At 41.0% G+C, this 25,690-nt stretch overlaps 1 long non-coding RNA gene across 1 annotated transcript in view; it reads left to right on the plus strand.

Moving 5' to 3' along the window:
* Positions 1-24,003, plus strand: part of LOC141995573 (uncharacterized) — an 80,929-nt gene extending 56,926 nt beyond the window's left edge. The window contains exon 5 of the long non-coding RNA XR_012641360.1: positions 22,926-24,003. This is a non-coding gene — a long non-coding RNA (uncharacterized LOC141995573). The remainder of the gene's footprint in view (positions 1-22,925) is intronic.
* The last annotated feature ends 1,687 nt before the right edge of the window (positions 24,004-25,690 follow it).

The following is a 25,690-nucleotide window of genomic DNA, read 5'->3' on the forward strand; positions in this document are numbered from 1 at the left end:
CCACATAATTCCAAGAGGGTGGATTTGTCCCCCTGTCAAATGAGCTGTGGGTCTGGGATGAATGCAGCAGATTCTGTGAACTGCTTGGCAAGTGCATAAAGGCATCTGCATATTGATCCTGTGCCTCTGTTCTGGTTTTGGGGCTTTCCACATCCCTTGCCTTCCATGCCCCACTCCGTTCCCTGACAGGATAGCTTGGCTGGCATCCCACTAACTAGGGATTTCCCTTCCATGGCTGTCCCTGGAAGGTTGCCTTTAAACAGGTTCTCCAGCATTAAAGGGGTTCTACAGAGAAGGTATAAATTCAGTAAATAAGTTCTGCCAGACAATAAAACCATGGTAGGTTATCTGAAAATAAAAGGTGGAACAAGAAAGGAATAATATCTAGACACGCTTCTGCTGACACTTACAGACAAACATAATTGGATATATATTTAGCAGCCTACATTCCAGAAAAAAGGGAACTGTACATCTTTGTCAGAGTCTTAAGTTCATTTGACAAAGAGTTAAAGAATTGAAGCTTCAAAAATTAGGCTTAAGCTCTGTAACTTACAAAATAAATGTATATGACTAAGACAGCACACTTTGTGTTAAAAATATACTGTTTCTCTGTAATATGTATGTATCTTTGTTATTAATCAGTTAAATACAAGCAGTGTTCTTACAAAATTTAGTATTAATGGTGTAACATTATTTTCAAGGGGGCACAAAAAATGCCATGTCGGAGAGCAGCAGTCAAAACAAAATGTTACAAAGCATAATGAACAGGATGGAAAAATAATACTGAAAATACTATAATGCCATTGTATCTTAATATGCTATCTCTTTATCTGGAGTACTGTTTTCAGGCTGGACCTTCCTATCACAAAAATGATGTAGTTGAAACCAGAGGTGGCTCAGAGACAAGCAACAAGCAATATTAGTGACATGGATAAACTTCCGTATGAAGAGTTGCCTGTGATGGGGTGTTCAAACCCCCTTATTGGGCAGCAAGGGGTTAAGGAACTACTCTGGGTCCAGCCAGCCTCATCCCGCCACACCTGTAGCAAATGCGCCAACTGGAGGAGGAGTTAAAAGGCAGGGGAGCAGCTCATTTGGTGACAGATCAGAGACGAGAGCAGACCTGCAGCTTCAGGAGAGAAGAGCTGAGGGAAGGCAGAATCTCTCCCTAATTAACTGCCCAAAGGTTCCTCCCTGAGGAAAGGGAGAGCATGCTGCAGAGACAGCCTGATAGGGATGCATCACCATTTCCCTCTCATACCAATTCTGGACTTGGTTAATCCCCATGTGGATACTCCTGGCATAGACCAGAAGACTACATTAATGTGAAGTCCTTTTTAGTTTGTGGCAGCAGCATCCACATGGGGCAGATAGAGTACAACAGTTTGGTTTGCTCTGCAATTCAGACCCTTGTAGTCTGCACTGCAGCATGATGTAGACATCTCCTTCCACACTACAGTTAAAAAAACCCATGGCACTGAGGTTCAGAACCCGGGTCAGCTGACTTGGATTCACGGGGTTTGGGATGCGGAGCTATAAAACTGCAGTGTAGATGTTCAGGCTGGAGCCCAGGTATGGTGACCAGATGTCCCGATTTTATAGGGACAGTCCCAATTTTTGCATCTATTTCATATATAGGCTCCTATTACCCCTCACCCCCTGTCCCGATCTTTCACACTTGCTGTCTGGTCACCCTAAGCCCAGGTGCTTGCAGGGTCTCAGATCCAGGCTCCAGCACAAGCCTGAATGTCCACACTGCAATTTTTAGCCCCAAAGCCCAAGCCCCATCAGCCCCAGTCAGCTGACCCAGGCCAGCCATGGCTATGCCACGGGTCTTTCATTGCAGCATAGGGCATACCCATAGATTACTGGGAATTAAGGTGTAGGTAATCTTGTTTCTCTGGGTCTTGGCAATGAATATCCACATCCCAACCAGGAGATGGATTTTTTCTGCATCACAATACATTCCACATATTTGTCAGCTTACTCTTTTAGTTTTCTCCTGACTTTCAGAAATTTCAGCATAGCAAACAATCGTCCTCAAGGAATAGTGTCCAAAGCAAAATAAAGGCAACATCATACTAGAAAACAAAATGTGTACACCCAGATATCATAACTTTATAGATCCTGGGAAATTGCAATGGGCTAGATTCTGCACTGTGGCAGAAATAACTCTTAGAGAGATGGATTAGTGGGTGAAGTGCTAGTGCAAGTGGCCCAAAGTCTATGATAAAGAAATTAATCACTTGACTGTGCAATTTATTACATGGGTAGCACCTCCATCTCTGTGCTGAGTGTACATATTAATAATACAAACATGATATTTTGAATCATGAGAATGCTTAACATTTAAACAGTGCTTTTCAAACAATACTTAATCGGTGCTCAAATACCCTGTGAAGTAAGCAAACTGTAGTGATGTGCTACCAATGTTTTATCAAGATGCAAAATTTCCCCCTTAGTGTATGACGAACAGGGTCATGTTCTTGCCGAGTGTGTTTCTTTCTGTTTACTACAAAATTTCATCAAGTTAGACCATGACCTTGTTGAGCTAAGTTAATATGCAATGCTGACCACAACTTTGCAGTCACAGAATCTTAAAAATGGAGGGATGGAAGGGCCCCCTCCAGAGGTCATCTAGTCCAGGCTCCTGCACTGAGACAAAACAAAATATGCCTAGACTATGCCTGACATGTTTGTCTAACCTGTCATACAGAGCAAATTGGATCACTTAGTACAATCGACCCATTAAAACTAAGTGTATTTTAATACAGCCAAATAAAAAGTTATACATCCAGGAACAAGGAATGCAGGCCATACCTAATGTGATGGGGCTACAAACCCCACACTGGGATGGAAGGGGTTAAAGGACAGCACTGGGCCCAGCTAGACCTACCCCTCCAACTCTGCAGAGCATGCTCCAACTGGAGACAGGGTTGAAAAAGGAGCAACCCAACTCAGAAGGATGGAGGCTTGGGAGGAGTACAGCTCTACCCTGCAGGCTCTTGCCAAAAGGGGCTAGAGTCACCTTCTTGAAGTACCAGCACTGTGTGCTGAGCCTGGTTGAGGCTGATGGTTTAGTTACCTTTTCCATTTTTCTTTTTCCTTATCTGGGATCAGAAGCAGAGGGAGGGTAACTCATAGGGTACACCCCCATTCTCCATGGTCCCTGGATTAGGTCTTGGTGGAGTGGGTTGGGCCCTGACTGCCCTACCATTACCCTATGCCTCAGTGGATCCTAACCACTAGTCCCCTCCCCCTCCACCCCCAAGCCCTCTGAGGACTGCTACACCTTCAGAGGGACTGTATCTTGGAAAGCAGTGATTCTGAAAAGGATTTAGGGATTATAGTGGGTGAGCAACTCTGTGGGAGCTCTCAATGCAATGTTGTGCCAAAAAGAGCTAATGAGATACTTGGATGTATAAACAGGAGTAGGAGTAGGGAGGTGATTTTTATCTCTGTATATGGCATTGGTGACACGAATATTGGGATGGTGCATAGAATTCTCATGTCCACATTTTAAAAAGCTTGTAAAAAAAACTGGAGCTCCAGACCAAGCACAAACATTTACATGGCTATTTTTAGCACCGTAGTTCAAGCCTCAGTCTGTAGCCCAGACTCTGAGACTTACTGTTGCAGGGCCTTTTTATTCTGCTGTGTAGATATATCCTAAGCATCTATGAACATAGCACTGATAGCTTCTGGCACAGGCATATACAGTTGCTATTAGTAACAAGTTAAATCTTTGTTCTTCAGCAACAGAGTTGCAAAGAAGTGTGATTTGATATTACGTGGGGGAAAACCGTGTGTTCAGTTGTTACTATTCCAACAGTGGTGGTAACAATAATTATCATCTCAGGTTTCCAGTGGACAATGACAGATAGTTACATTAGTTCTCGCAGCAAATCAATATTTCTAAAAATTGTAAGAATTGCACTAGGGCAACTAAATATGTATTTATTGAATAAACATATGTATTAGTTTACATGAGGAACTGAAAAATACCTGTTGTACACTCTTTGTTCAGTCACAGGGTGTGAATGGTGCTTGAAACAATCAAATAGGTGGTTTGTAGTTATGAATTAAGAACTAGGGCCCACAACCTTACAATGAATTCTTTCCAGGTGGATCTCTATGTCCCAGTGCAGCTGTGTTTACATCGTGGGGTTCCACACAGGTCCATGGGTACACCCACATTGGTGTTCGTTGCAGAATGGGTACCTAGAATTTTAAATCTGGACATTTCACTGACCACTTCGGAAATATGAAATATAAAATGGGATAAATAGTGCTCACTGCTGTACCAACCGTGACTCCCCAGGGGGTTGGGAGGATTAATGAATGCTTGTAAAGCATCTGAAGATGAGAAGTATTACGTATACTGTAACAGGAATCTATTGCCTTTGTGAATTTTCATTTCATGCAGGTTGTTCATTGCCTGTTTTCATTAAAGAAATGCAAACTCTTTTAATATATCTTTAAAATAGTTTGACTTTATAAAAATATTCAAATAACATTAAATAGTTTTTGTTTCGCAAAAGTATATCAAATGCCCCCTGTGTATTTTTGGCAGAATGTGCCACTGGAGAATCATCATATATCTTATTAGGGGATGTCATCTACTAGCATATTACTGTTCACATATGCATCTACTGCACTTATCAGTATGCTTTATTTTTACAACAATCCTATGCAGCAGTGCTGGTTTTTAGGAGTAATTCAAGAACACTGACCTCAATGTATCACTACCATGCAATTAAGTGTGGGAAAGGGGTTATGTTTTTGATTCACGTCACAATGATGTCTTATCCCATATACCTTGCTTTTGTTTGTGGTAAATATAATCCCTTGTTTATTAGACTGTAATCATAATTTTTAAACTCAAGCTGTGAAATATCTTGAGCCTTTGTTAAAAACCAAAAACCTTTGTGCAAGTCAAATTCTTGCAGGTCTATAGGGGATATTTTGATTTTTGTGAATATAAGAATAAAAAATAAGACTGAGTTTAAAAAAACCTAAGAGGAGACTCTTGTATAAGATATACTGGAAGTGTGCTACTTATGCTTCAACACCAGTGATAACAATATTGGATTAGATAAAAGAAATTGGAATTAATTGGCCAGATCCTCTGCTCCGATTTTACACGTGCAAAGCACAGATGAAAGTAATGCTAACAATGGTATGGCAAATGGTCCACACATAATGGGAGAGTGGGGAATCACCCTTTTTTCCATCCAAGTCTCTGGATGTCCCTCCTTGTTAACACTGCAGTTCCCTGTGGGGTTGGGGGAGTTAAATGGCCAGCTACTGGGGGACACAGCTAGGAAGGTGAGAATGCCTCTCGTGCAGCCCTGCAGATCTCCAAGGAGACAAAGTTTCCTGTGGTAGTTAACGCTGCTAGATTCAGCATTAATGCCTGCTGTGCAGCTTTTTACTCCACTTAATGGGGTCATTCAGTTGGAGGCAGGGAATCTGAGGAGCCACATGGAGAGGATGGCCCTCCATGCATGGGCAATGCAGATGGGGATTGAATTACCCACAGCACTTGGCCATAAGGCAAATCCTCTAGCCCCTCCATGGGGCCTTAACACTCCCCTCAGCAGGAGGCAATTCTACAGTTCCCAAGCCACGGCTATTTTTGTTTTAACTTTTCCCATTCACTTGACTGAAAGTTGGATCATTTAATCCAGTATTTGCAGAATTAATTTCTCCATCTCTCTTGCCTTCACTGTAGTATGTTGATTTAATTCATATAATTAGTTACAGACTCAGAGGAAGGAAACAGGACAAGGCTGAACTTCACAGACTAGAAGAGGCAGCTCATGATGCTATTTAAAAGTATGAGTTCAGTAAAAAATTGGCAGTAGAAAATTTAGATTTGTCTAATTTAATTTGTCTAATTTGTGACAATTTACTAGGGGAGAGAGAGAGGGGAGCAGAGGTAATGAGCCCTCCTGCTTCATGTTAAAATAAATTTTCTGTGCCTCGAAGTATTGCTATGGCTGTGATCATTCATACTACTAATATTTATCCATGGCTGCAGCTTTGCTTCTAATAGCCAGATTTTAAGTATGTCCCCTAGCAGAGGGGATTAAACAGAGGTAGAAGGAAAAGCGATAGATAGAAAGGGAACTTGCCTCCTTTAATTTACACTATATCCTTGGTCCTGCTACAGGAAGGTGAGAATAATGTTAGTTATAAGCAGGACATATTTTGTTCTGATGGCCAAGCGGAAATGATGGTTCTATTGCAATCTTCTCAAGTTCTTTAAATTATTCTGTTTTATTCTTTATGCATATTTAATATCCATGTTTTTCACCACTATTCACATTCTTCTTATTCCTGCTATGTACCACACAGCTTGCTTGCTTGCTTCTATCAAATAGTCCAGCATCATATCTGTCAGAAACCATAATGGGAATAGTCAGATATAGTGATTGGAGCCATAGCAGTTGGGCCTAGTGGTTGGAGCTGGAATCAGGAGTCCAGAGCTGGGTTGGAGCAAGGCTGGAGTGACAGCAAGGTTGGAGAAGGGCAGCAACAAGAGCACGGCCGGAGCAGCCTAAGGCTTGGGGAGTCTATTGTCACCATCAGGCAGGAGTGAGTTCCAAGCCCTGGAGCGACATTGAGCAGACTGAGCTGCTGTTCCTCCTGTGGGGCTTATATACCTGCCCTGGGAGTCACCAGACCAGTTCCTGGCTTGCAGATTGGCTTGAGCCCAGCACAGGAATGACTTATCACCTTACAATATCCAATTGGGGTTACTTATTATTTTAATATATTTTTCCTGTGAACCACACCAAGAGTTGTGACACTGTAAAATCCTGAGGTAGTCTGTTTTCTCATCATAGCGTAGGAGAATACTGTGACCTCATTCCATTAGTTGATCAGGAATATCTAGATACTGCTTTTCTCTTCCCAGTAATTGTTTTCATAGTTTAACAATGCTGTCTCCTAATTTCAGAGAATCTAACAACTTAGAGTCCTTTAAAACTGCAATGAGCCATACAGATGAATTGTTTCGTCCATGCCATCAAATTCCATTTCAGTTTGCTTCTCAAGGGCAAGAAGAAAAAGTACAGTCAATACTAAGAAAACCAACAACAAAATGAAATACAGAGAAATCAAAATGAAGTATGAAAACAAAATACAACACAAACAAAAGGAAAAAAATTAGTGAACCAAACGAAAATGAGGTACAAGTACAACAAACCCACAGTGCAAAAGATATGAACTGAAAGGAAAGAGAAATCACTGACCTTGGAAAATTGAAAGTACTATATAGATTTATAGTTTGCCTGAAGGCTCTGAGAACAGGTAAGTTTATAATGTAACCTGTCCAGTCATAGAATAATAGAAATGTAGAGCTGGAAGGGACCTTGAGAAGTCATCAAATCCAGCCCTCTGTGCTGAGGCAGGACTAAATAATCCTAGACTGTTGTTAAGTAGATTTCATTTTTATAACACAGTCTTAGGTATCTATCCTACTTAGACTTCTTATTTAGAGAAAGTGAATCATGTAAAGTGGCCAGGGAGTGCAGCTGGAGTGTTTTATTAATGGTTTAGCCTGGGATTTCCAAAGGAACCTAAGGGAGTTAGATGCCCAAGTCCCAATCAAAGTTAATAGGAGTTGAATATGCAACAACCTTACAGCCCATTTGAAAATTTCAGCCTCACATTTCAAGGGTACTCAGGGTATGCTGATTCCTTTGTTAAAATGAAATACTATAATTAGCTTACAGGGACACCGACAAACCCCAAATATAATCCTCACTCCACCACCAAAATCATTCTTTATGGAAATCTTAGATCCTAGGTTTGGTCCTAATATAAAGTATTATAGCCAGCTCACTGGATAAACACCAGGAAGAAATATCTGTCATCATTGCAGCTGTAACAGCCTAACAAGGAGGCAATGTACAGTAGCAGCATCACTGCTGAAATGCTGACATTCTCATTTGTCTTCAAACTTATGTTTAAATGAATTATCTCCAAGACAGTTCACAATAAAATATCCCTTGTTATGTGCTATTTTTAGACATGATCTATGGAAATGCATGGAGTGAGAGAGTCCAGCTAATCACTTTTTAAATGCCTGCCATTATTCTGGCTTTTGGTGGCCTTTGTACAATGAGTTTGGTGGTCTCAGTTTTGGTTCCTTGTCATGAGGTGAACCTCATGCCTCAGGGCTTACGGCCTACTGTGAAGTTGCTTGCACCTGCCTCTGAAGCATATGGTACTTGCTGCTGCCAGAAACAGGATACTGGGCCAGATGGACATGTGGTCTGATCAAGTATGTCAGTTCCTGTAGTCACATAACAATAATACCACTAACACATATGGTATTGGCAGTCTTTGCATTGGCAAGTACTCAACACTATTGGCTTTGACGTCAAGGGGATTACTTGTGTGTTTGACAATTAAGTGCTGAGCTGGATCAGGGTGGGTAGTATTGTAACCCCCCACATGGGATTTCTCAGCCCCTGGAGCTCCAGGCTGAGTGTGTAGGGGGCTCTCTACAACTAAGATGGCAGCCAAAGACCCTTGACTCTATCCTCAGTGTGCTTGGAGTCAGTGGTGGGGACAGAAGAAATTGGAAATCCCTACTGGGGCCAATAGAGAGGTTTCTGTTTGGGGGATCAGGATGAACAGCCCACTGGACTAATGACAAGTCAGGGCTGCACAGCCCCAGCTTGTTGACAGGAGAAGTGGCAGCCTGACTTTAGAAACAAAGAACGAGAGTTTGAGTTTGCAAGCTGTGAGAGACAGAGCGCAATTTAGCGAGTCTTTGATTTACCTTATTCCCTCCTGTGTTCTGGACTTTAAACTCCTTGTCAGCTAGGAGTATTGTTATTGATTTATTAAGGGATAGGATGTCATGGCTGGCATGTAGGAGGCTGGGTCTAGTGGTTTGTAACCTACTTCAGAAGAGTTGTGTTCATGTTCACGTTCACGTTCCTGGGAAATAGGCATGGGGCCAGGCACTTTGGGGCATGAGAAGTCAGGCTAAAGTCAGAATACTAGGAATCAGGCAGGTCAGAGTCTGTAGGGCCAGGCAAGGGGTCCAAGCATCAGCCCAGTAGTGCCCAGTTGTTCAGACAAACTTGGATTTAAGTAGGAAGCCCTGGCCAGTCAGATGTCCTGGTGTTCCTCCAATCAAAGCCCAAGGGAAGCCTCCAAATGTAGCTTCAGGTTTCATGGTCTCTCCACCTGGTAGCAAACTGCTGGGTGAAAGCAGGGAGTTGCTCAAAAATAACATGCAGAGCAATCCCTTCTTTCAGGAAACTCAGCCCAACAGCAATGCCCAGGCAGAAGGCAAACTCTTTTCTACTCCCGTGGCTCATATGTTTGTGCACATACACATATGCAGATGTCCCAACCATATATTGAACTGAGTACCTCACCTGTGTATTTACTGGTATATTTGTATATTGAAAATTTAGTGGTTTAGGTTTACAGATTACATGAGTTAAATTTTTTAATGTTGCTAAGTGATAGGGGAAATGTAAAGGCAAATGGAAGAACTTATCTGGGACATTTTTTAAAAAAATGATGCACAGAGAAAAAAATAAAGAACATTAAGGGAAGAACACCAGAGAGAATGAAAAGAGAAACAAGTGAAAGGGGGAAGGAAATAAAAATAAATAAGATCTTTGAAACCAGAGCTGCATGCATAATGAAGCTGGGAGATCAGGACTCCATGAACAAAAAAAAGGAGACAAGAAGAACAGAAAAGTGATGGAGAAGACCAAATACCATATAAACACAAAGGGGGAGAAAAACATCTGCTTTTGTCCTAGTTCACAAAGTAGCCTGCTTTAAAATGAGTACTTATAGTTCACAATACAAGAAACTACTTTAAAAAATTCTAGGGTAGCATGCCCCCTGGCATCCCTAGATTAGATTAGACATCACTCAAATACTACTCTTTATTTCTCATTCCAGAAGAAACTAATGTAGCTGCACTGCAGGAATACAACCACCTATATTCTTTCTACTTCTATTTTTGATCAAAACCTGTACACTTCCATCAAAGAGAAAAGGGAATACTTAGGTATATTCTATTGTAGGTGTACCCCAGGGGAGGTTTCTTTGTGACTATTCTAGAAGAAAACAAAGTAATAAAAATGAAATTTAATCCTAGGTTCTATTTTTCATGAGGAAAAAAGCAAGATTACTCCTGATAGATGTGCATATTTATTTCCAGGGGTCTGTAAAACTGCCTACTCTACTAAAGAAAGAGAGAACTTTTTTGGAATCAAAGTCTAGATCAGAGGTGGGCAAACTATGGCCCACGGGCCACATCCAGCCTGCGGGCCTGTCCTGTCCGGCCCTTGAGCTCCTGGCCCGGGAGGCTGTTCCCCCTCCCCTGCGGCCACGCCGCCGTGCAGCGCAATGCTCTGGGTGGCAGGGCTGCCGAGCCTGGCCTGACCCGGTGCTCTGTGCTGCCCGGTGCGGCTGTACTGGTGCAGCCGCGCTGCCAGCCGCTGGTGCTCCAGACAGCGAGGTAAGGGGGCAGGGAGCCAGGGGGGTTGAATGGGGTGGTGGGGGACAGTTAGGGGCAGGGGGCAGTTAGGGGCAAGGAGTCCAGGGGCAGTCAGGGAGAAGGGGTGGTTGGATGAGGCAGGGACCCTGGCGGGGCAGTCAGGAAGGAGTGGGGGGTTGGATGGGACAGCGGGGGGGCAGTTACGGATGGGGATTCGGGGGCGATCAGGGGCCCAAGAGTGGGGGGTGGTGGATGGGACAGGGATCCCCGGGGGGCCATCAGGGAACAGGGGGGGTTGGATGGGGCAGGAGTCCCGGGGGGGGCTATCAGGGGGCAAGAAGTGGGGGGGTTGGATGGGGGCGGGGGCTGGATAGAGGGCGGGGGCCGGGCCATGCCTGGCTGTTTGGGGAGGCACAGCCTCCCGTAACAGGCCCTCCATACAATTTCAGAAACCCGATGCAGCCCTCAGGCCAAAATGTTTGCCCACCCCTGGTCTAGGTCATGCATTGGACTTTTTCACTAGCCTTTTATATTTGGAAACGGAGACAAATCCGGCTTTTGTTTTCAGCTGTGTATAGACACAGTAAGTCTATTTGCTTCCAGTGGAGTTACTCCACATTTACACAAATATGAAGGAGAGGAGAATTTGGCCTGTGGTTTAAATCCTACAGAGTTTTGGGAGTGGATGGATATTTCGCATATGTTGCCTGCCCACTATACCTGGCTCAAACTAATGCTGATGCCTCCATTTTGTGGGCACAAAGGCACTTATCCACTTTAAAAAAAAAAAAGGGGGGGGTATCCATAAAATATGTTTTTATAAAGTATTTTTACATTTCATGGGGACATTAAGTATTATGCCTTTTTCTTCCAGTGCAATTCAGGAATAACTCTTGGATGTAAAATTAGTTTAAGTGAAAAGAAAATCAGGACTAGTAGAATAATTCCAGATTTACCATGAGTGCAACTAAAAGCAGAACATGGCCACATCAGACAATGTGGTAAACTGTTACATTATTTCAATGAATGGAAAAGTCTGATGACAAATTTCTCTTAAAAAAACATCCATCATACTTCACAAACACAACAAACGAGCACAGAGAGAGGGATTACAGCTAAGGAATTACAGAGAGAAACCAAATGTATGAAAAATATAATGGAATAAATCTGGTTTTGAACAACCATCAAGTGCATTGTGAAGGAGCTCACATAGCATGTGACTGGGAGGGTGTAATGTGTCCATAATATATTCACAGCTGTGTCTCTACAACCAATGTATATTTTTATGTAGGGATTTTTTAAATTAGTAATGTAGCTTTATGACTAAAGTTCATAAGAAAGGAAACAAGGTTATTTATTGGATGGAATAGCAAGGGTGCCAAGGCATGTTCACCACCACATGCTGGAATCTGTGATACCGTCGGTGTTTCTCGGACTTGAATAACCAGATAGTTTTGGTAACTGTTGGTAAATGGTGACTTTTTAATGGCAGCTACTGTGGTAGCTGTGCACTGTGGGAGTTTTTTTTAAATATTACAGAACTTCTTTCAGATAAATAGACCCATTTATTACAAAGATAATATTTTTATTGTTAATGTCATGAAACAGGCTGAACTACCTAAATTATAAGAGGCCAGAGACTACTTAGTCAATTTAGAAGATCTTGCAATCAAAATTAAAAAAAACAACAACTCTTTACTCTTTTTGTCTAAACCGTACTGCTTTTTTATGGGAAATGTTTTTGCTTATGCTTAACTTCTAGCAATTTAATTTTAATGAATATCTACAGACTCTATACAAGAGAGTAACAGATACGAAGCTTCGTTTCAGGCAATGGTCATTCTTGTTAACTGACTTCTCAGGGTAGTATTCTACTCAGGCATCATTGTCAAAGCAATGTCCAGAGTGCCTTGAAATGATGTTGCTTTGCATTGTACATGACCTACAAGGATCCTATTACTGTCACTGGAAGAAAATATCTACTATTTTTCAGCCTCAGTAACAACCTTCCTTTAGCCAACAGTATTTTCCTTTGATAAGATGATCTCTCAGTACCTGCACTTGTTATCTTAGGGTAAATTGGGAAAATGCTGGCTTACTAATATAACGGATGTGAGAACTGGAGAGTATTGGAGTACCTGCGTTCAGCTAATAGTCTTTTACACCCCACTTTTCCCAGGTAAAAATTCTTCACTCCATTTCAGCTTTAATTACTCAACTGGAATCAACTAATATTAATTCTATTACAATGTTTGTAGAACATTTACTCTGTTCGTTCCATTTTCTGATTTCAGCAACATAGGTATATTTTCCCCCTATCCAGCCACTGATTATCTGTAAACGTTGGTGAAATGGTACCCTAAACTTTGTGTAGGGTAAAAGTTTACACCATTCATACATGGTCCTTTTCACTTCCCATAAGTGATTCTTTTCTTATGATGAGTTTTATTTTAAATATGCCATATGATACGCTGTGTTGTAGTAAAGTACTAACCCAGTAATGATTCATTGGAATGGCTGTCAATCTCTCAAGTGAGGACAAAAAGGTATAAAAATACTTTGTCAAGAAAATAAAAAATTTCAGAAGCCATGCTAGCTGTGAAATATGAATTTGGTAGTGGTTTCTAGTAATTAGGAGGTAGCACTGTTGTATTAATTGAGATTAAATAAACGGGCCAAAGATGTTAATATTACCCAGTCACTGTCCAACCTTAAACAGTGTTAAATGAGATTTGGGGTTTGGTATATGGAGACCTCAGCCTGCTTAACACCATGGCAAACACACCAAGAAACATCCTTTGAATCTTTTATTAAAGATAAAGAACAGAAGGAAAAACAGTTAAAGCATATGAAATGTAAAATATTAAATAAGGGTTTCATTTTAACATTTCTTGTCCCCTTTCCCTTTAGCTGGAGAGAGTTCTAGAAGGAAAAACTCCCTTGTTACACCAGTCTCTTAGATGGTATCAAACATGGTAATAATTGTCCTTTTGGGTAAAAGAAAAGAAGTTAGTTGCAATAAACTGGAGCTGTTGTTGTCGTTGCTGCTGTTAGAGCCCAATGACATATGATCTCAGAGGGTGTTTGGAATTCAGCCGATACTGGTAGAGGTGGTGATGTCATCTGGATCCCTCTCTCACTCCTGGTCTGGCCAGGACATCTGTCAAGATCAGGATGATGAAAGCCCAGGATCCCAGGAAACAGTGGGGGTAGCAGCCATGACCCCAAGATGGTGAATCTTGCGCCAGTAGGCTCCATCTTTTCCCCCTCAAAATGTCTTTATTTAAGGACGAGCAAAGGGAGTGGAGAGTGGAATAGCCCACCCGTCATTATTTTGTCCACCAATTAGTCCTAATATCTGACACACTTATTTTGGTTTATTAATTTCCAGTTCCACATCTTCTGTTGTTGTTTTTTTTACCAAGTAGGATTTTAAGATAGTCATTGAATTGTATCAGTAGGCCTTTTTGTTTAGACTAATTCAGTTTTTCTGTCTCCCTTTTGTACCTTATTTTGTTATAGGTTATTGTGACATTTTATGAACTTCTATGTACTTTTTACAGTTGAGCTTACAATTAGGGTAAATTTTTAGTCCCAATTATTACAACAGTACCTCCAGTACAGCACCTTTAGGGAGCTTTTTCACATGCTCCATCGATCACTACTGTTCTATCATTCTTCTGACACATAGTTATTAATTTAAAATGTAGAAGAAAGAATGTTGCTTTCTGAGCTTTTACAGAGCAAATACAGATGTAATCATAATTACAGCTCATGTATCTTTAGGACAGGATGTAGACTTGAATGTCTTCTTATGGATCAACTAAGGAGCAACTATCACTGTCTTTCAGTTTTACAGGCAGAAAACAGTCTGATGCTTAAATTGTCACTTAAACGCATGAAAGCAAAGAAATTCAATTAGTTCTGTCGTTCAGTGCTTTTCTCCTATAGTTGTGCTTTTGCATTTACAAGATCTCCCATATATACCACATGTATTGCAACACAGGCAGCAATTGTTAACTACAAAGATGTATGTCTTCTCAGTGATGAATGGCAGGATTTAAAGAACAATATTACCAGCTCTGATTGGCTGCTTCTTAGGATGAAAGCAGTAGATCTTAATGGCTCCAAAATGGATATGATAGTGTACTGTGTTAAGGAATTGAGGTTCAATAAGGATAAGTGCAGGGTCCTGCACTTAGGATGGAAGAATCCAATGCACCGCTACAGACTAGGGACCGAATGGCTAGGCAGCAGTTCTGCGGAAAAGGACCTAGGGGTGACAGTGGACGAGAAGCTGGATATGAGTCAACAGTGTGCCCTTGTTGCCAAGAAGGCCAATGGCATTTTGGGATGTATAAGTAGGGGCATAGCGAGCAGATCGAGGGACGTGATCGTTCCCCTCTATTCGACACTGGTGAGGCCTCATCTGGAGTACTGTGTCCAGTTTTGGGCCCCACACTACAAGAAGGATGTGGATAAATTGGAGAGAGTCCAGCGAAGGGCAACAAAAATGATTAGGGGTCTAGAGCACATGACTTATGAGGAGAGGCTGAGGGAGCTGGGATTGTTTAGTCTGCAGAAGAGAAGAATGAGGGGGGATTTGATAGCTGCTTTCAACTACCTGAAAGGGGGTTCCAAAGAGGATGGCTCTAGACTGTTCTCAATGGTAGCAGATGACAGAACGAGGAGTAATGGTCTCAAGTTGCAATGGGGGAGGTTTAGATTGGACATTAGGAAAAACTTTTTCACTAAGAGGGTGGTGAAACACTGGAATGCGTTACCTAGGGAGGTGGTAGAATCTCCTTCCTTAGAGGTTTTTAAGGTCAGGCTTGACAAAGCCCTGGCTGGGATGATTTAACTGGGAATTGGTCCTGCTTCGAGCAGGGGGTTGGACTAGATGACCTTCTGGGGTCCCTTCCAACCCTGATATTCTATGATTCTATGATTCTATGATGAATATAGTCCTAATTTGGAGTGGGGGGTTGACTTCATTTCTTTTAGACTTTCATTCTCTAGTGAATCTTCTGGGTCTGATATCACTTAAACTGGTTCTATAACAGTGCAGCTCAACTGAACTCAATGGAGCTACTCCTGATTTACACCAGTGCAACTGAGAGCAGAATCAGGCATTTCATTTGCTAAGCATTCACATTTTGGCCTTTTAACACTAAAATAGCCAAATCAACATTTTTTTCAAATTTTATCCCCCCCCCCCCCGATAATCCAAGTGTCCATAAGAAACTAATTTCTGTGGCCTAACTGTAACTCTTTTCAGTTGGTATTAGCATTTCCATTACAAACTAAGATGATCTGCATACAGCTCTAATTCACTGGAAGAAGCTATTATAATGGACTAGCCAAGTTGTGATTTATAAAGTAAATTCAGAGTTAAGGTTGCTATGGTTTTATAAGCCTGTTGCTGTTTGCATATACACTCCTTTCATAATATGATGAGATAACACAGTATGAAATACTACTGGTAATTTTTTATTGTACAAATATGTGTTAACTGTGTAAAATAGTAAAATATTTCATACATTGTTTATATTACATTTCCAGATTATACATGTCTGATAATTCAATTTTCAATGTCAGTCTTCAAAATTAAACCCCCAAAATTGTGTGTGTATAAATGTTCATGGGCACATAATCTATATTTTTGTAGATGGCTTAGTAACCAGTCTTCATATGCCAAGCCCTGTCTATTTTACCAAATGCAGATTTTGTTTGTGTGACACTGTGCTGTGCTGGCTGGCTTGCAGGCTGGTTGTAAAACTGGTTCCACCATATGAGAGCATCACTATCCAGTTGTCCAACCACGGATGTGGTCCAGCAACATATCTAAAACTGTTCTGTGGAGAGCCATAGGTAGAAAAGAACTAGAAGTAAGGTGGTGCATAGTTAGACAGATAAATCATTGAACTATTCAGTCAAGATATTTCAACATAGGAAAATATTACAAATGGGGTGTATGTCCAAGAACACGCTTCCTCACTATTTATCTATCTATCTAGGTAGCTATATGTGGAACACGCTTCCTCTCTATCTATCTATCAGATATGTGTATGTAGATAGATAGATAATCTATCTATCTATCTACATACACATAAAGATGCAATACCTGTTTGCATTAAAATTAGAACAGTGATGAGGCTGTGCTGAGAGACCTAGTCACCAAAAACCTGAGCAGCTTTTCAATTTTGGACTGGGAAAATATAAACTGAAAGCAAGATACCTTATAAAGCCTGTGGAGGAGGTTGAACAGCAGTGACTGAATCCTTCTGGCACAGACACATAACTGTAACTGTTTCTTTTGGCTATTCTAGATAAACAGGAAAAAGATTAAATGGAAAGGAATGGCTTATCTAGACAGAGGAACAAAGAATGTAAGGGATTGTTACAATGTATTACAAAACAAATGTATTGTTTTTGCAATATAAATTAGGTAATTATTCCTCAGTTTTATGATAACCCAGGTGGAAGTTATGGTCCCTTGTTTTAATTGTTCAACAAAGGCCAGGAACAGACAAGCTATGACAGCCTTATTTATTTCATTTCAGAAGAGACAAATGTGATCACTGGGTGGGCTCTGAACCAGCACTTGTATTTTTGCTCCCTGATTTAAGTATTTTTCTGAACCTTAGTGTTCTTATATAAATATAGCAATAGCATCACAAAACATTTATTTGAAAAAAGAGATGAGACATAATATATAGTGTTACTTTAATTATACATGTACCTCTCCAGCAGTATATTCATTTAAGGGGACTTGAACTAAGGCCCCAGTATAGCAAAACACTTAAACGTGTGTTTAAGCACAAGATACTGCAGACATGCTTAAAGTTAAGCATTTGTTTCAGTGCTTTGCTGAATCATGGCCTAAATGCAGCTGCATGTTTTATGTTCTGACCTGACTCTGCAATGATAGATCATCCATTCTCAGGTAAGTACGAAAACATTTTGAGGACTATTGAACACTAAGAGGCAAATTCTGTTCTCAGTTAATGAGTGTAAATCTTGAATAACTCTTAGCCTGTGTAACTGAGAGCAGAAGCTAGCTGTATGAATTTACCCAGTAAATCAATACAATATTGTATAGCACAGGTTTTCTGTCTCTGGATACAGTGGGAAAATATAGACCTAATGGCCTGTGAAGTCCCTTTTTCACCAATGCTCAACTGCAGTAATGTCGGCAGGCACACATTTGTTCTGTAAGGTGTTTTATAGCACACCTTGTGTGTTTTCTATCTATCGCTATGTTAATGAGAAGAGATAATCACCACCAGCCTTTATATTCCACATTTATTTGTTTTTGAAATCCTCCCAAATTCTAATGCTTGGATACTATGTTAATAGGGGACCATATATATTAATAGGGGACCATATATGCATCTAGATAGACAAATATATAGATACTACTTTTAGTCCTATGTTGCTTAGCATAGATTATTGGTTTTGACCTATAAAGCTTTAAATAGCCTGAGATTTATGTATTGGAAAGACTACCTCTTTTCCCTGTACAATACTGACATCTTGGAAATTAGCAGAGGCACCCCAGCCAGATCCCCATCAGAATTTGCGAGAGGGAGCAGAGGGTGATCTCCCTAAGGCCCTGTCAGCTTTGGAACTTGCTTTCCCAGTCTGAAACACTGATAGCTTATCAACCTTCAGTAGTACATTCGTCAAGACCCATTTATGAGGGACTGTGAGGGATCTTGTGGGAGATTGTAAATATATGATATATGTGTTAATTATTGGTGAAAACTGGGGTTATAGCAGTAGCCTGGTTTTATAACTGTATTTTTTACAGTTTTATAACTGTATTTTTTGTGGCCAGGGAACTGCAACCTCCAGCTGATGCACTTCTGCTAAAATAGCCTACTGAGTCAGTAAGGGGATGTCTACCTGGCAATTAAACCCCTGTGGCTGGCCCATATCAGCTGACTGGGGCTCAGGCTGCAGGGCAGTTTAATTACTGAGTAGACATTCAGGCTTGGACTGGACCCTGGGACCCCTCCCCCATCCCAGTCCTGGGGTCCCAGAGCCTCTCCCTCCTGGGGGCCTGAGCCCAAACATCTACACTGCAATTATACAGCCCTTTAGTCCAAGCCCTGCAAGCCTGAGTCAGCTGGCACAGGACAGCTGTGGGTGTTTAATTGCAGTATAGACATACTCATAGAACATGTAAGAGATAGGGTGGCCAGATAGCATATGTGAAAAATCAGGATGGGGGTGGGGGATAATAGGCACCTATATAAGAAAAAGCCCTGAATATCAGGGCTGTCCCTATAAAATCGGGACATCTGGTCACCCTAGTAAGAGACCAGCTCTGTGACTCGCTCAGGACTTACACCCGCCTTTCTTTCTGCCCTTGGGCAAGATGATGAACTGATTCTCTTTGCCTCCACTTCTACATCTGCAATATGGGGTTAATAATAGTCCTTTACTTCAATGGGGGTGTTGAGAGGCATACTCCATTGCATATTTGTGGAGTGTTTTGAGATGCACTATAAAGGGCAAAGTATTATACTATCGTCCTTATCAATAATATGAGAGCTCATTGTAAAATGGGAAAGCCTGTATCTTCTCATACCTTGTTATCTATACTGTTTGGTCAGAATGGCAGGCTGTAATTTATCCTTTTTTACAGACTTTTTCTCAGCTTGGTGTAACGAAAATATGGAACCCAGTTCAGTTTTCTGAAGGAACTGAGCAGTTCTTGGAATAATGAGGTGGTTTTCTTTAGTTTTATGACTATATTCTAGTTTTGACATATTTTTCCAGAAATGAGGAGGCCAGGTAAGTGTCAGTATCTTTCTGAGTCTGTGTTTAACACTTGACAACCACAGTACAAGAAAGCATGGGATCAGATCCTCACTGGTGTAAACTGTCTCCGTTTCAGAGCTCAATGGAATATACCCAGCTGAGGATCTGGGCCACAGTGTCTACAAGAGAGGCAATAACCTAGCAAACTACTTCCTAGATAGTGCAAGCAGAGTGACTACCAATTTAATCATTTCAGGGGAATATTTATTCTTCTCTGCATAGTAAGATTTTTATCTCTGGTCTGACTTCAATTCAAAGCTATTTTAATATGGCTCTTCTTATTGTGTATTGGCCCAGTCCAGAGGTGCTGAGTGCTTCCTCTGAGATGTGACTTGACTTCAGTGGGAGTTGAGAGAACTCAGCAACTTGCAAGAGGAGCTCAGCATCTCCCAAGATCAGACCCTGAGTGATCCAGGGCCTAATCCTGTTCCCACTAAAGTCAGTGGGAGTTTTGTAACAGATCCCATGTCACCCGGAAGGGCTGTTTTCAGAAACCTAAGTCATCCAATCTGTTTGTAGTTGTTTAAAATATTCAGAAGATTATTTATTTTGATTTGTACATTCAGTGAAAAGTATCATGTAGCCTTTGCTCTAGGTGTTCCACTCATTTTCCCCAAAGCCATTCCCTTGAAATATCTGCTATGCAAGGAGGAAGCAAAGAGGATAAAATAAAGCTACTCGAGTAGGTCCTGCACCATCCAGAGATATCTTCATGCTGTGGAAAGCTGTAGGATGCTAGTTACGTTAGCTGTGAAGCTGCTTTGCAGTCGTCAAAATCTGGCTGTGTACATGTAGATTTTAATTCTACCTACTATGCAAAGGCAGTTTTGGGGGCAATGAAACACATTCTTATGACACAATTAATGTGAGATTGCCTGTGTCTGAGCATACAGGCTTGCATGCTATGAACTAGGCATGGACTTACTTTTGGGGAGAAGAGGAGGAGTAATATAAACTATTTCTGGCTTCTCTGCTAAGTATGTGGGGGAGTGCAGAGACAATATTCTAAAGCTGATCCTGGTAATATGTATTTATATAAAACCAAGTGACTCCCACATTTTTGTTTCTAATGCTAAGCTCCAACTATATATACACAAACACACAATATGCGAATGTAATACTAATTAATTGACCTGATATTCAAAGGTTCTGGACACCCAGAGGCTCCCATTGAGACAAATGGTGTCTACAATGAATGCCTTGATGTGGAATGAAGTGCCTGTTTTTAGGTTCCCACATTATTGATGCTTTGTTTTCATTTTTAACCATACTTTGAAAATAATTGTTAAGATTCTGACTGCCATTTCCATTGTACTGGCAACCAATAATATTTATGTTCTCTATGGGGTCTGTTCACTGAGTTTTATGTGAGAAAGGACTATATGGTCAGACCCACAGTACAGTGCATCACTTTGAGCCTATCCCAGAGAGAGAAGATTGAGAAAAAAAATCCACATAGCTAAGCTTCTTTGAAAAATGATTCTCATATCTATGAACAAAAATCAAATATTCTATATGTTAAAGGTGGAGCAACAAATTGTATTTTCTTTGTTAATTATATGAAAGGTACAACTTCTCACCGTGTACATACTTGTCAATTTCTCTTCTAAGCCTTGTCTTTTTTCATAAGGTAGAATAGGACTAATTCCCTGTAGAAACAACCATATCAAATTCATTCTATATACAGGATGGAGCTCACTGAAAATTGCTGTTTGGCCACCTTGGTCCTCAAAATAAATACACAGATAAATCAATGGATGATGTGTTTGCAAATGAAAACAAATGGTTAAGAAGACTGTTTGAGAGAGATTAAATTTAAAAATTGATATATACTTATGGACATGAAACTTCAAAGACTTGCTGGGGCCAAGTTAGCTTTGCACCTTGTTTAAACCAAGGTACCGCATTATGACTTCCGTTACTCCTGTGCACCCTCATGATTTCAGTGCAATTGCATGGATGTAACTGAGATCAGAACCTGGCATGGTGTACATTTCCCATTACAATTTCTGGGCCAGTTTCTGATCTCACTTACACTTCTATAAATGAGGAGTCCCTGCACCGAAGTCAGTGAACTTACTATGATAAGTGTGATCAGGAATAGGTCCCCTCTCTCGGCCCACTCTTTTTTCATCTATCTTCTGATATCACCTTTCCTCCCCTTTTCTCACAAGCCATCTATCTACTTACTATGGTGATACGGGCTAAATATCTGAGCACTTTAGGCACTTTTGTATATTTGTTTTTCTGAGTGCTTGTCTGTCTACATCCTCAAAACACTTTACAAACATTAAGGGCCCAGTCCTGCTCCCATTAAAGTCAATGCTTTTCAAAGTCCACAGAAGCAGTAAAGGAACTCAAAAGTCCCTAGCTCCCAGCCCTGTGCTCACTTCACTGACAAAGCAGTCCTTCCTAATGCTGTATTTGTTTGAGGGGGGTTTGTAAATAATACAAAATCTGATTGCATAAGGAGACCTGTCTGCCACTTTGGTGATAGTTTCATATTATAAAGTTTTGTTTCATGTGACATTGCTGTGGGTGGCTTTCTGACATGCTTTTTTAAAATAATTTTGCTTTGAAATTTAAGGCTTATTTTAAGTTCATTTTTAAAAGGACCAACAAAGCAAAACATTTAACAATATCTCATGCTGGCTTGAATGAGAAATGTTTAAATAATTGTACTCATTCTGGAACATGTCAAGCAACTCACTTGAGAGCAATAGGACCAGATGTCATTTTTCAGCATGCTACAGGGCAAGAAAGAAATGGATAAAAACAAAGCAGTCCTTCCTAATGTGGACTAAAAATAATATTAAAAGAGCAATAACTTTATTGAATATTATATAACATACCCAAATTACAGTAAACCTTCTGAAAATTTAGGTCCTAATTCTTTGCTATTGTCAGATGTAATTTTACTAAAAGTTCTGATTTAGAAAACAGCAGCAGCCATAAGTTACACTGAAATCCTCACTGCAAAAAGAAAATTGATTCACAGTTACTGAAGAGGCACTGTCACTGCTACTGCTAAGAATCAAACACACAGAGACTTGCACCAAGAAATAATGAGATGGGGTCACCATGTTAGCCCCTGGTACATATAATTCATATTTAAGAATGGCCAAGATTGTTTGTCTAAAAAAAAACTAGCCTGAACATTTGCACTTACTTGGAAAGGAATACTTCTCCCACTACTCTTTGTTGATGGGATCTCTCCCTGCGGCTGATGTTGCTTCTGCAGTTCAATTCAAAGGCTTCATTATCATCAGAGCTCCAGACTGTATACTGCATAAACCTCGTATAAGATGCAATGAGATTTCTGGGGTATCTGTGGAGCAAATTAGCCACAAAATCACCCAAACACTCCACTTCCTCCCAAGGCTAAGTGCCCTACAGTTTTTAAGGATGTGTATTTGTACTCTGAGTGCACACTGAAATGCATGCTCATGCTCTTGCATATTTGAGGGCATTTGGCCGCAGTAGGTGGTACAGAATAGAACTTGCATTTGTGTTAATATGGAGGGTGGGGGGCTGTGGTGTCTGTGTGAGGAGGGAGATGCTGAGACATCCTAAAAATAGTTTTTGTTTTTTATTTTTATGGCTGACTTAGAACAACGCTTCCTCAGCTCTTGTCCCCTAACGCCCCTACTCTACTTGTGCTACATTGATGACATCTTCATCATCTGGACCCATGGAAAAGAAGCCCTTGAGGAACTCCACCATGATTTCAACAAGTTCCATCACACCATCAACCTCAGCCTGGAACAGCCCACACAAGAGATCCACTTCCTGGACACTACAGTGCTAATAAGTGATGATGACATAAACACCACCCCATACCGGAATACTGACCGTTATACTTACCTACATGCCTCCAGCTTTCATCCAGACTACATCACACGATCCATTGTCTACAGCCAAGCTCTACGATACAACCACATTTACTCCAATCCCTCAGACAGAGACAAATACCTACAAGATCTCTATCAAGCATTCTTAAAACTATAATACACACCTGATGAAGTGAAGAAACAGATGGACAGAGCCAGAAGAGTACCCAGAAGTCACCTACTACAGGACAGGCCCAACAAAAAAAGTAACAGAACACCACTAGCCGTCACCTTCAGCTCCCAACTAAAACCTCTCCAGCTCATCATCTAGGATCTACAACCTATCCTGAAGTACAATCCCTCACTCTCTCACATCTTGGGAAACAGGCCAGTCTTCGCTTACAGACAGCCCCCCAACCTGAAGCAAATACTCACCAGCAACTACACACCACACAACAAAAACACTAATCCAGGAACCTATCCTTGCAACAAAGCCCGTTGCCAACTCTGTCCATGTATCTGTTCAAGGGACACCATCACAGGACCTAATCACATCAGCCACACTATCAGGGGCTCATTCACCTGCACATCTACCAATGTGATATATGCCATCATGTGCTAGCAATGCCCCTGTGCCATGTACATTGGCCAAATCGGACAAAAGAACAAATGGACACAAATCAGATGTCAAGAATTATAACATTCAAAAACCAGTCGGAGAACACTTCAATCTCTTTGGTCACTCGATTACAGATCTAAAAGTGGCAATTCTTCAACAAAAAAACCTTCAAAAACAGACTCCAACGAGAAACTGCAGAACTGGAATTAATTTGCAAACTGGACAACATTAAATTAGGCTTGAAAAAAGACTGGAAGTGGATGGGTCATTACGCAAACTAAAAACTATTTCCCCATTCTAATTTTTCCCCTACTGTTACTCACACCTGCTTGTCAACAGTTTGAAATGGGCCTTCCTGATTATCACTACAAAAGTTTTTTTTCTCCTGCTGATAACAGCCCACCTTAATTGATTAGTCTCGTTAGAGTTGGTATGGCAACCCCCATTTTTTCATGTTCTGTGTATATATATATCTTCCTACTGTATTCTCCATTGCATGCATCTGATGAAGTGGGTTTTAGCCCACGAAAGCTTATGCCCAAATAAATTTGTTAGTCTCTAAGGTGCCACAAGTACTCCTTGTTCTTTTTGTTTTTTTAAAGTTTGTTTTGTTTTATTTTCAGCAACTTTTTCACATTTTACCTGTGTGTACCATGATTTTGCAAACAAAAACAACCCAGCTATTTCTGGTAAAATGTGGAAACTCTGTGGCATGTTAGCTATCTACAGAGTAGGCTAGAAGTCCAGGGGCCAGATTCTGCTCCTTTTCCAGCCATTTTATCCCACTCTGGCATTGCAAAGAGGCCAGAGAACGGTCCTAACTGGATAACTGAGGCTTCCCCCAGGAAGGATGTTTCAGGGGCGTGGCCGGAGTGCGCTGCACTCCAGCAATCTCTGAACAATATAACAACTCCTTAGGAGTCATTCAAGCCAGCAAAATTAAGAGCTCTAAGTACTAAACTGAACCCATTTGGATCCTTGGCAGTCCCAAAGAGCAGGGGAGTGTAAAGGGGATGTAAAGCCACCTTTGAGCTCTCTCGCCACAGCTGCAATTACTAAAGCTGTGTCGTAGCTGAATAGCGGGCCCAAAGCTTTTATTTGTTTACCGAGGGAATCACCGAAAGTCCATGACCATATTCCATAGGAAACTTGAGGCAAAACTGGAAGGAGCTGAGGGTACGTGGGCTCAAATTCTACTTATAAATCCAGGTCCTGAATTCGAGGAAAGATTTCCATAAGGAGTTAGGGATTAGGAGAAGGAAACACAGGACCAGCTGAATTCCCAAGTTCAGGGGTAGTTATTTTTAAATACAGAGGGAGAGTCTAAAAAGAGAACACAGCATGCGAGGGACTATCACACTAACCATGAGAGAAACAGATGACAATCTGAAGGCCCAAGGACAGAGTCTTTTTTATTCCAGTCTAAGCTGCTACATGAAATGATAGGTGACAGGGCTGCTGTGCTGTAAATGCACTGTTTTCTGGGTCACAAACTCTGCTATGAGCAAGTAAATGGAATGTGCTGTGCGCATATAATCAAATGAAATGGAATGAAAGAAAATTCTTTTGAATGAGTTTAGAGCATAGTGACTTCCAAAGGTACACACATTTTATATGTACACATAAATTAAGTGCACTGTGCATGTGTAAGGGCATGTCTATATTTACTGGGGATTGATGCTGTGGCGATCGATGCACCGGGGGTCGATTTACCAGGTCTAGCGAAGACCTGCTAAATCAACCGCATATCGCTCTCCCATTGACTCCAGTACTCCACCAGAATGTGAAGTGTAAGGTAAGTCAACAAGAAAGTGTCTCCCATCAACCTAGCACGGTGTAGACACCGCAGAAAGGCCTAAGCTATGTCGACTCCAGCTACGTGAATAAGTTGCGTAACATAGGTCAACTTACCCCCATACTGTAGAC

This window comes from Natator depressus, chromosome 11, assembly GCF_965152275.1.
Source record: "Natator depressus isolate rNatDep1 chromosome 11, rNatDep2.hap1, whole genome shotgun sequence".
NCBI lineage: Eukaryota > Metazoa > Chordata > Testudines > Cheloniidae > Natator > Natator depressus.